Below are 12,213 nucleotides of genomic sequence, written 5' to 3' on the forward strand. Positions count from 1 at the left end.
TTGAGGTCCATGGAACTGTAGCCAACCTCCCTGGGCGCGGCCGCAAGAGGAAAATCGACCCCAGAGTGAACAGAAGGATAGTGCGAATGGTAGAAAAAGAACCAAGGATAACTGCCAAAGAGATACAAGCTGAACTCCAAGGTGAAGGTACGTCAGTTTCTGATCGCACCATCCGTCGCTTTTTGAGCGAAAGTAGGCTCCATGGAAGAAGACCCAGGAGGACTCCACATTTGACAGAAAAACATAAAGCCAGACTGGAATTTGCTAAAATGCATATTGACAAGCCACAATCCTTCTGGGAGAATGTCCTTTGGACAGATGAGTCAAAACTGGAGCTTTTTGGCAAGTCACATCAGCTCTATGTTCATAGACGAAAAATGAAGCTTTCAAAGAAAAGAACACCATACCTACAGTGAAACATGGAGGAGGCTCGGTTATGTTTTGGGGCTGCTTTGCTGCGCCTGGCACAGGGTGTCTTGAATCTGTGCAGGGCACAATGAAATCAAGACTATCAAGGATTTCTGGAGCGAAACGTACTGCCCAGTGTCAGAAAGCTGTCTCAGTCGCAGGTCATGGGTCCTCCAACAGGATAATGACCCAAAACACACAGCTAAAAGCACCCAAGAATGGATAAGAACAAAACATTGGACTATTATGAAGTGGCCTTCTATGAGTCCTGATCTGAATCCTATCGAACATCTATGGAAAGAGCTGAAACTTGCAGTCTGGAGAAGGCACCCATCAAACCTGAGACAGCTGGAGCAGTTTGCTCAGGAAGAGTAGGCCAAACTACCTGTTAACAGGTGCAGAAGTCTCACTGAGAGTTACAGAAAACGTTTGATTGCAGGGATTGCCTCTAAAGTGATATCTGTATAATGTGAAATAATGTATAATGTGATATCTTGTAACAATTGTAAGTCGCCCTGGATAAGGGCGTCTGCTAAGAAATAAATAAATAAATAAATAAATAAATAAATAAAGGTTGTGCAACAAAATATTAGGTTAGCGGTCCCATCATTTTTGTCCATGCCATTTTCATTTGTTTTATTATTTACAATATTATGTTGAATAAAAAATCAAAAGTCTGATTTCTATTAAATATGGAATAAACAATGGTGGATGCCAATTACTTATCAGTTTCAAGTTATTTCAGAGAAAATTTTTCATTCTTCGTTTTTTGTGGAGGGGTACCAACAAATTTGAGCACGTCTGTATTCTAATACCCGTCATGCCAGTAATAACTGGCAGAAAAGTTGTTTGTGTCTTTCGCCATTTTCCCACTGCAGACTGTATTAATAACAGTATTTCTCCTGAAAATGTGCATTCAACTGCATATTTCACAATTACAGATGTGTTTAAAGAGGTGTCTATCAAAGCACAGTAAACAAAGCATAGACATTATTGTAGTGGTCTCTAGTGTCAGTGAGAGTAATTGCAGGCACTCACCCCAGTCATCCTGATCTTCTTTTCAGTAGGACTCTTGTTGATGCCGCCATGCCGCGTTCATTTCACAAACAAAGGGCCGGCCACACCCGTGCGTCGCACACAACTAAACTTGAATCTAAACTAAATGGAACTCAGATTGTGCTGCGCTTTGTATTATAATAGGATCCAGTCTTTCACAATGACAATTTTTTTTCTTCAGCATCATCGTGCATTAATTTCTGATACATATTATTCTTTTAAAATGAACTCTTAAAGGGAAGCTCTGCACTGGCTGTGGAATGCAACTCTGTCACATGACACGTTTGCATTCCGCAGCAAAGCAGCTGTGTGAGCATGGACACCTGTCCCTGCAGAGCAGAGCAGCAAGTGGGAAATGAGAATAAATAGTTCTGTACTGCGATATTAAAAAGTTTAATTTCACTCTTAATTATATAAATTTGTAGAGGGGGGAAACTGGTTTCCATCTTCTTTATGTGGAATGGTTAAAAGTACTGAATTCTAGCTCTAAACTTGCTGACGTTTTGCAATACCCAGGAGCTGTGCACGAGCTGTTACCAGAGGGGAAGATTAACCAGCACCTTGGAAAACAGGAATTCTCTACAGCATCACACAACACAAATCATGACACACAAACAATTTATCATTTATTGTACATTAGATCATTAAAAAAAAATAAAAAGCATGATAATTAACTTGAAAATAAATAAATTGAGTAAGTTCAAAATGTTGAATCCTGAAACTCATTTCCACACTGAGTTATTGATTTCTCCTGACTCATCCATCAGATGAGGTGTGGAATAGTTTCCTTTCTGCATATTCCCACTCCCAGGCACTGACTGCATTGACAGCCTGAGTTAAACTGACAGCAGAGAAGCCTCTTGTGACGTGTCCGCATCATCACCCACTATCTGACACAGAGTGCAAGAGAGTTTTAAATGCATGCTCAAGAGTGATATACAAAACAGTTATTACACAGGGACTCGTAATGCAAGGTTAATATTATTTTCCCCTCATGAGTGAAAAGTCCCATTGAACATGGTTTTTAAAGTTCCTCTCCTGTGAATTCGCTGGTGTGAAACAAAGCTGTCTGCCCGACTGAAACTCTTCCCACAGTCAGAGCAGGAATACGGTTTCTCTCCTGTGTGAGTTCGCTGGTGGTATTGAAGGCTTTGTTTCACAGTGAAACTCTTCCCACAGTCAGACGCTGCTAGGCAACCGGCTCCTGAACATTCCACTCCGCTGAGCAGAGACCGTTAGGATTTAAAAATGCCAAAGTTCCGAGCGGCGTTAGTATGGGCTGCCAGAAATGAGGAGAAAATAAATACAGCTTTTTATAAATGTGTGCATTCAGATATCATTTAGAAATCTAGATACAAGATTTAACAGTTGGGTAAATATTTAACTAAATATTAAATCTCTCTTAATTAGATTTAACATTTTGCTAAATATTTAACAGTTAGCTAAATCTGGAGTTCATATGCAAATGAGCTCCTCCCGCTTTGAACTTTCACGTGATTTGATTGGCTCTTGTAATGTTGAAATTGGCATATTTATCAATTAGCATAACATAAGAGCATAGCATAAGTGTGTGTGTGTGTGTGTGTGTGTGTGTGTGTCAGTACGTGTGTGTGTGTGTGTGTGTGTCAGTACCTGTGTGTGTGGGTGTGTGTGTGTGTCAGTACGTGTGTGTGTGTGTGTGTCAGTACCTGTGTGTGTGGGTGTGTGTGTGTGTCAGTACGTGTGTGTGTGCGGGTCAGTACCTGTGTGTGTGTGTGTGTGTGTGTGTGTGTGTGTGTGTGTGTGTGTGTGTGTGTGCGTGCGGGTCAGTACCTGTGTGTGTGTGTGTGTGTGTGTGTGTGTGTGTGTGTCAGTACCTCTGTGTGTGTGTGTGTGTGTGTGTCAGTACCTGTGTGTGTGTGTGTCAGTACCTCTGTGTGTGTGTGTGTGTGTGTCAGTACGTGTGTGTGTGTGTGTGTGTGTGTCAGTACCTGTGTGTGTGTGTGTGTCAGTACGTGTGTGTGTGTGTGTGTGTGTGTCAGTACCTGTGTGTGTGGGTGTGTGTCAGTATCTGTGTATGTCTCAGTGTGTGTCTCACTGTGTGTGTGTGTGTCTCAGTGTGTGTGTCTCAGTGAGAGTGTGTTTAGCTCAGTGTGTGTGTCTCAGTGTGTGTCTCTGTGTGTCTCTCAGTGTGTGTCTCTCAGTGTGTGTGTGTGTGTGTCTCAGTGTGTGTGTGTGTGTCTCAGTGTGTGTGTGTGTGTCTCAGTGTGTGTGTGTGTTTGTCAGTGTGTGTGTGTCTCAGTCACTTCAAGTCATACAAAGAGCATTTCAAGTGGAGCGATAAAGTGGAGCGAAGCGATCAAAAAAAGGCGCCAAGTTAGAAGCAAGAATTGTGTGAATCTTGGGCCCCAGCACCTTTCCAAGTGTGCCTATTTGCTTGATGCTTGACAAGATTGGCCTAATTGCTTCTCCTAACTTGTTCTTTTGTGTTTGATATCACCCCTTTAAACGGCTGTTGCGTTTTTCTAACTTGTTTTTAAACATTGACAATGTTTTTGTCGTGGGATTGAGAGGAGTTTGAAAAACGTGTTTGAAACGACCGAGAGTCTCTATACAGCTCCAAGAGTTTAGCTGTTTTCACCATGTTGCAGCGGCAAAACTAAATCACTTAGAATTACCATCTGCACCAAAAGACTGAAACACTCTTACATCAAATGTGATAAAAAAACAAATACCTCTTATACACAAGGAGATATAAGTCAAACTAAGGTCAAATTATTATTCTCCTCCTTCTTCATCTTCCTCTTCCGTCTACTTTTTAAGTGTGTGTAGCGACTTTTCAAACAGAAAAGCTAAATAACTGCACATCTACCAATCCTGTGATTCCACATGCTGGTCAACGTCAAAACAAACCAGGGAATGCAAGCAGTTTGATATCCACACCATTTATATTAAACAATGTATTTATGATTTAAAACAGCACATATCGTAGTGAAAAACAAAAAACACCGTGGTTTGAACTCACATCATGACGTTCTTGAAGAGCACACGACCTTACCCCGCTGCGCCGCTGCACAGTTGTTGAAATGCGTTCATTTTTTAAGCTTACATCCAAGCCTGACCAGCTTTCACTGAAAACATGAAGGTGCTGCTCCATACTAGAAATGTTCTATTTCCTGTTTGAAAATCTCCCGTTTCCTGTTTGTTTGGTAGATACCATAAAATGGAATTACACACAAGAGTGGCATGTAGCGTCCTTGTCTAAATCTCTGATAAATTGTGGTTCTTTGTTTAATTAAAAATAAATAAAGGAATAATTTATTAGGTAGAAATAAATAAATGATTTAAACAAATGCCTAGACTAATAAATACATTTAGAAATAAATATTGTTAAAGAAATAAATGTAGAAATGAATACATGTTTATATTATAAATGTATAAATATATTAATAAATAGCAAGCTAGAAAACTACATGTCATATTAATTGATTTTGCTGATGCGTTTATCCACAGCAATTGACATTTATATACCTATATAAAAAGTACAAGTTTCATATGAGTGTATATATATATATATATATATAATATATATATACACACACAGTATATGTATATTTACAATTTTTTTTTGAACTTCTTAAAGCACTGTTTTTTTGTATTCAGCCGATGAAGGACTTGTAGTCCGAAATGTCCTGATAATTGATTTGTAATCAATTATTCTACCTTTTTAAGTACCTGAAATATCCTTTTCTCTTCTTTTTTCTTATTGATCATTTTGGTACACAGCCGTTTTCCTTTTTGTCAAACTTTATATATATATTGAGAGTAACGGTAGTTCCTCATACGTTAGAAAAACTTGTGGGAAGCTGTCGAGATTTAGACAGCTCTGTGGAGTAGCGGTTAGAGTCCTGTGCTTTTGACTGGAGGGTTGTGAGTTCAATCCCAGCTGGGGGGCACGTTGCTGCTTTACCTAGATTGCTCCAGTCAAAAACCAGACTGTATAAACGGGTAATTGTATGTTACAATTGGAAGTTGGCCTGGATAAGTGTATCTGCTAAAAAAATCGTAATAATAATATGTTTGGTTGGTATTTGGATGGGAGACTGTCTGGCAATACCAGGTACTGAAAACTTTTCCTTGAAGTTGTACTTGTTTAATTAACAAATAGTAGATTAAACAGCAAAAATTAGCTGATTTACTTTTAATGTATTGATGCCAGCTCGCTGCGCTCGTCTTAAATAATTCCCACCTCGCTTTGCTCGCCTTAAAGATTCCCGGGTCGCTGGGCTCGCCGGCTACTCACTGCTGTTCAACACCACAGAGATAACACGGACATAAACAAACAAGATAGCTGCTTCTGCATCCAGCGCTCAAAGAACATCACAGACATCTGCAGAGCGTTTTGAGATGTTACAGTAATAAAATAACGACTCGGATCGCGTGATCGAGGAGTTTGGTGATAAAGAGAGTGATCAGGAGATGATTTATCGGTATGCACGACTATGAAGAGGTATGTGATGAATACAGTGAACAAGGAGCGGGGCTGGAGATGCAGTACTGATACAGTACAACAGTCCTGTTGATATGCAGTGCCTTTCAAACCTGTTTAACTGTGAAAGAAAATACTTTTAAACAGCGCATGTGAAAATAAATTGGACCCGACACGCCTGAAGCGCGCTGAATAAACGGACCGCAAAGGGTTATTAATCGCTATTGAAATAATTGCATAAGAGAAGTTAGAGATGGATTTATTTCATGCCTCCACTCGCTGTTTTAATTGCATTTGGATCATTCCAGACACCACCTGATACGCGAGCGCAACAAACTCAGCAATACATTTTAAAAACACAAAACATCACAGTCCCAGCATGCATTATATTCGGTCCGGGACATTTCAACTGGATGAGAACAAGCAGAGTGTTTAGCCGCTCAGAAGCACGCTGCTCTTTCCCAGGTCATTTGCATATTTTGGGTAAACCAAGAGGCATGATGGGATGCTGGAGGCGTTATGGCAAACCCTGCTTTTCCTTTATTGTGTGCTCCCTGAATTAAACTGGTTATCGAACCCGGAGCATCTCTCATCTTTCACTTCTACTAATGAATTACTCTCCAACTCTGGGGAAACAAAACACAGATGTGTGGATTGTATTATCATGATGTGCTAGAATTTCCCTTGCGCTAAAGACTCACTGTGCTGTCTGTAGTAACTTGTATTATAACAATTGTAAGTCGCCCTGGATAAGGGCGTCTGCTAAGAAATAAATAAATAAAACAAGGTCAAGTTTATCAAAACATCTAGAGAATGGATGGGAATGGGCAATAAACATCACTGCTGTTTCTCTTAAAGCGTGTTTATTTATTTCTAATACTGGACCCTGTCTTAATACTGTATCACATTCTGAATATGAATATAGCTGAGTTATTAATTGTAGATAATACTTGGAATACCAGATACACATTTAGCATTAAAAAGCAATCCATGTGATTTCTTTACCAGTCGTTCATTATTTTGTGTGTCAGCCTCCACACAAAGCCGAGCGCAGTGCGGTATACTGTAATGATGCTGCAGTCAGTCTGCCCGGACTGCACCTGAACCATCTTAAAAACACGAAGCCTCCAATAAGCTCATTTGTAAAAGTTAGTAAAGAATGGCGCTATATAATCTAAGGAAGCTGAATGTGAACTCCTAGCTGGAGCAACGAGAGAGGGAGAGAGGGGGCGGGGCAGAGAAGGAGGCGGAGACGCTGCTAGGCAACCGGCTCCTGAACATTCCACTCCGCTGAGCAGAGACCGTTAGGATTTAAAAATGCCAAAGTTCCGAGCGCCGTTAGTATGGGCTGCCAGAAATGAGGAGAAAATAAATACAGCTTTTTATAAATGTGTGCATTCAGATATCATTTAGAAATCTACTTACAACATTTAACAGTTAGCTAAATTTTTAAATAAATCTGAAATCACTGAACTAGATTTAACATTTAGTTAAATATTTAACTGGCAGCTAAAGTGCATAGCATACATGTACCTGTGTGTGTGTGCGTGTCACTATCTGTGTGTGTGTGTGTGTGTGTCAGTGCCTTTGTGTGTGTGAGTGTGTCTCAGTGTGTGTGTGCGAGTGTCAGTACCTGTGTGTGTGTGTGTCTCAGTGTGTGTGTCTCAGTGTGTGTCTGTTTGTCAGTACATGTGTGTGCGTGCGTGTCAGTATCTGTGTGTGTGTGAATGTCTGACAGTACCTGTGTGTGTCACTATCTGTGTGTGTGTGTCTCAGTGTCTCAGTGTGTGTGTGTGTGTGTGTGTCACTATCTGTGTGTGTGTGTCTCAGTGTCTCAGTGTGTGTGTGTGTGCGCGTGTCAGTACCTGTGTGTGTGTGTGTCACTATCTGTGTGTGTGTGTGTCTCAGTGTGTGTGTGTCTCAGTGTGTGTGTCTCAGTGTGTGTCTGTTTGTCAGTACATGTGTGTGCGTGGGTGTCAGTACCTGTGTGTGTGTGTGTGTTTGTGTCTGTACCTGTGTGTGTGTCAGAACCTGTGTGTGTGTGTGCGTGCGTGCGCATGCGTGCGTCAGTACCTGTGTGTCTCTAGGAGATATATTTTTTGTCTCAAGTCCCCTCCCGCGCTCCGTTCATAACTGATGTAAAACTAAAACAACTCCTCAGAACTATTCATGACGAGGGACATGTTAATAAAAACATAAACCATGGCGATTGTGTTGATAAAGATATCGCAGGAATAAGTCCAGGCAGCAGAACGCCAGGGAAAGCGACGCGTTGTGTTTTAAACCTGTCAGCGAGCCCGGCTCTGAAGAACAACAAAACACAAAACAAGAGACGCACATCGAGGGCCTGTCAAATTTGAAAATTCATTTATTACATTTCTCTTCATAGAATCCTCTGTAAGGTTAACGTACAACCAGTCAGATACAGAACAATAGATTTTGATAATTTACTCTAGTTATTGATTAAAAAAAAAAAAAAAAATTAGTAATATTTGTAATTAGCTGATTTACTTTTAATGTATTGATGCCAGCTCGCTGCGCTCGTCTTAAATAATTCCCACCTCGCTTTGCTCGCCTTAAAGATTCCCGGGTCGCTGGGCTCGCCGGCTACTCACTGCTGTTCAACACCACAGAGATAACACGGACATAAACAAACAAGATAGCTGCTTCTGCATCCAGCGCTCAAAGAACATCACAGACATCTGCAGAGCGTTTTGAGATGTTACAGTAATAAAATAACGACTCGGATCGCGTGATCGAGGAGTTTGGTGATAAAGAGAGTGATCAGGAGATGATTTATCGGTATGCACGACTATGAAGAGGTATGTGATGAATACAGTGAACAAGGAGCGGGGCTGGAGATGCAGTACTGATACAGTACAACAGTCCTGTTGATATGCAGTGCCTTTCAAACCTGTTTAACTGTGAAAGAAAATACTTTTAAACAGCGCATGTGAAAATAAATTGGACCCGACACGCCTGAAGCGCGCTGAATAAACGGACCGCAAAGGGTTATTAATCGCTATTGAAATAATTGCATAAGAGAAGTTAGAGATGGATTTATTTCATGCCTCCACTCGCTGTTTTAATTGCATTTGGATCATTCCAGACACCACCTGATACGCGAGCGCAACAAACTCAGCAATACATTTTAAAAACACAAAACATCACAGTCCCAGCATGCATTATATTCGGTCCGGGACATTTCAACTGGATGAGAACAAGCAGAGTGTTTAGCCGCTCAGAAGCACGCTGCTCTTTCCCAGGTCATTTGCATATTTTGGGTAAACCAAGAGGCATGATGGGATGCTGGAGGCGTTATGGCAAACCCTGCTTTTCCTTTATTGTGTGCTCCCTGAATTAAACTGGTTATCGAACCCGGAGCATCTCTCATCTTTCACTTCTACTAATGAATTACTCTCCAACTCTGGGGAAACAAAACACAGATGTGTGGATTGTATTATCATGATGTGCTAGAATTTCCCTTGCGCTAAAGACTCACTGTGCTGTCTGTAGTAACTTGTATTATAACAATTGTAAGTCGCCCTGGATAAGGGCGTCTGCTAAGAAATAAATAAATAAAACAAGGTCAAGTTTATCAAAACATCTAGAGAATGGATGGGAATGGGCAATAAACATCACTGCTGTTTCTCTTAAAGCGTGTTTATTTATTTCTAATACTGGACCCTGTCTTAATACTGTATCACATTCTGAATATGAATATAGCTGAGTTATTAATTGTAGATAATACTTGGAATACCAGATACACATTTAGCATTAAAAAGCAATCCATGTGATTTCTTTACCAGTCGTTCATTATTTTGTGTGTCAGCCTCCACACAAAGCCGAGCGCAGTGCGGTATACTGTAATGATGCTGCAGTCAGTCTGCCCGGACTGCACCTGAACCATCTTAAAAACACGAAGCCTCCAATAAGCTCATTTGTAAAAGTTAGTAAAGAATGGCGCTATATAATCTAAGGAAGCTGAATGTGAACTCCTAGCTGGAGCAACGAGAGAGGGAGAGAGGGGGCGGGGCAGAGAAGGAGGCGGAGACGCTGCTAGGCAACCGGCTCCTGAACATTCCACTCCGCTGAGCAGAGACCGTTAGGATTTAAAAATGCCAAAGTTCCGAGCGCCGTTAGTATGGGCTGCCAGAAATGAGGAGAAAATAAATACAGCTTTTTATAAATGTGTGCATTCAGATATCATTTAGAAATCTACTTACAACATTTAACAGTTAGCTAAATTTTTAAATAAATCTGAAATCACTGAACTAGATTTAACATTTAGTTAAATATTTAACTGGCAGCTAAAGTGCATAGCATACATGTACCTGTGTGTGTGTGCGTGTCACTATCTGTGTGTGTGTGTGTGTGTGTCAGTGCCTTTGTGTGTGTGAGTGTGTCTCAGTGTGTGTGTGCGAGTGTCAGTACCTGTGTGTGTGTGTGTCTCAGTGTGTGTGTCTCAGTGTGTGTCTGTTTGTCAGTACATGTGTGTGCGTGCGTGTCAGTATCTGTGTGTGTGTGAATGTCTGACAGTACCTGTGTGTGTCACTATCTGTGTGTGTGTGTCTCAGTGTCTCAGTGTGTGTGTGTGTGTGTGTGTCACTATCTGTGTGTGTGTGTCTCAGTGTCTCAGTGTGTGTGTGTGTGCGCGTGTCAGTACCTGTGTGTGTGTGTGTCACTATCTGTGTGTGTGTGTGTCTCAGTGTGTGTGTGTCTCAGTGTGTGTGTCTCAGTGTGTGTCTGTTTGTCAGTACATGTGTGTGCGTGGGTGTCAGTACCTGTGTGTGTGTGTGTGTTTGTGTCTGTACCTGTGTGTGTGTCAGAACCTGTGTGTGTGTGTGCGTGCGTGCGCATGCGTGCGTCAGTACCTGTGTGTCTCTAGGAGATATATTTTTTGTCTCAAGTCCCCTCCCGCGCTCCGTTCATAACTGATGTAAAACTAAAACAACTCCTCAGAACTATTCATGACGAGGGACATGTTAATAAAAACATAAACCATGGCGATTGTGTTGATAAAGATATCGCAGGAATAAGTCCAGGCAGCAGAACGCCAGGGAAAGCGACGCGTTGTGTTTTAAACCTGTCAGCGAGCCCGGCTCTGAAGAACAACAAAACACAAAACAAGAGACGCACATCGAGGGCCTGTCAAATTTGAAAATTCATTTATTACATTTCTCTTCATAGAATCCTCTGTAAGGTTAACGTACAACCAGTCAGATACAGAACAATAGATTTTGATAATTTACTCTAGTTATTGATTAAAAAAAAAAAAAAAAATTAGTAATATTTGTAAAACTTCCATCCTTTCCACAAGTCTCAAAACACCTGAACCGTGCGGTCTGAAGATATCCCTGTGTCTCTATCAGATGAATCTATAACAGCACAGCAGCTCAAATTAAAATGTGCATCGCTGCCCGAACCCAGAGACTGTCTATCACATGTCTGCAAACCTCAAGCCTAGAGGCCGTCCCAAACTGCACAGAACCGCGGAAATCTGAAGAGAATCTGTAATCTGCAGAGGGAGCATCTTACCTGTTTAGTATTTGAATGATAAAAATGGAAATCAAGTAAACATGCTATCAAACTCTTTACAGGCGAAGCACTTCCAATGTAACATATCAGGCCTTTTTGTCAGTAAAATCTTTATACGCTGTCAAACAAAAACAAGACTTCTCATTGGGTCACGTTTTCAAACCCTCAACTCCAGCCTTTATGAACTCCTACTTCTTAAAAGGAGACACAACGTCTGTCGATTTCACAAAACTAGAAGCGAGCAGCTGAGTTCATGTATTCCAGGTCACTTTAGCGGTCCGTTTGTGATAATTCCGATGACGATGTCGCTGAGGAAGATGGCGGCTCCCTGGAGGAGTGCGAATTCCCAGGAATTCACTCCTCCACAGATTCGGACCGTCTCTACTCCAGACCGATTGGTTAATTGCAATCCCAGCGGTGGTGTGGAGTAGCGGTCAGGGCTCTGGACTCTTGACCGGAGGGTCGTGGGTTCAATCCCAGGTGGGGGACACTGCTGCTGTACCCTTGAGCAAGGTACTTTACCTAGATTGCTCCAGTAAAAACCCAACTGTATAAATGGGGAATTGTATGTAAAAATAATGTGATATCTTGTAACAATTGTAAGTCGCCCTGGATAAGGGGGTCTGCTAAGAAATAAATAATAATAATAATCCCAAAACATCACTTCCGAGAGACTTCCTTAAAAACAAAGTGCTTCATTACTTTCCCATAAACTGATTTCTGCGTCAATTTCAAAGATCACA

The sequence above is a fragment of the Acipenser ruthenus genome, chromosome 48, assembly GCF_902713425.1.
Source record: "Acipenser ruthenus chromosome 48, fAciRut3.2 maternal haplotype, whole genome shotgun sequence".
In the NCBI taxonomy this organism is placed as follows: Eukaryota; Metazoa; Chordata; class Actinopteri; order Acipenseriformes; family Acipenseridae; genus Acipenser; species Acipenser ruthenus.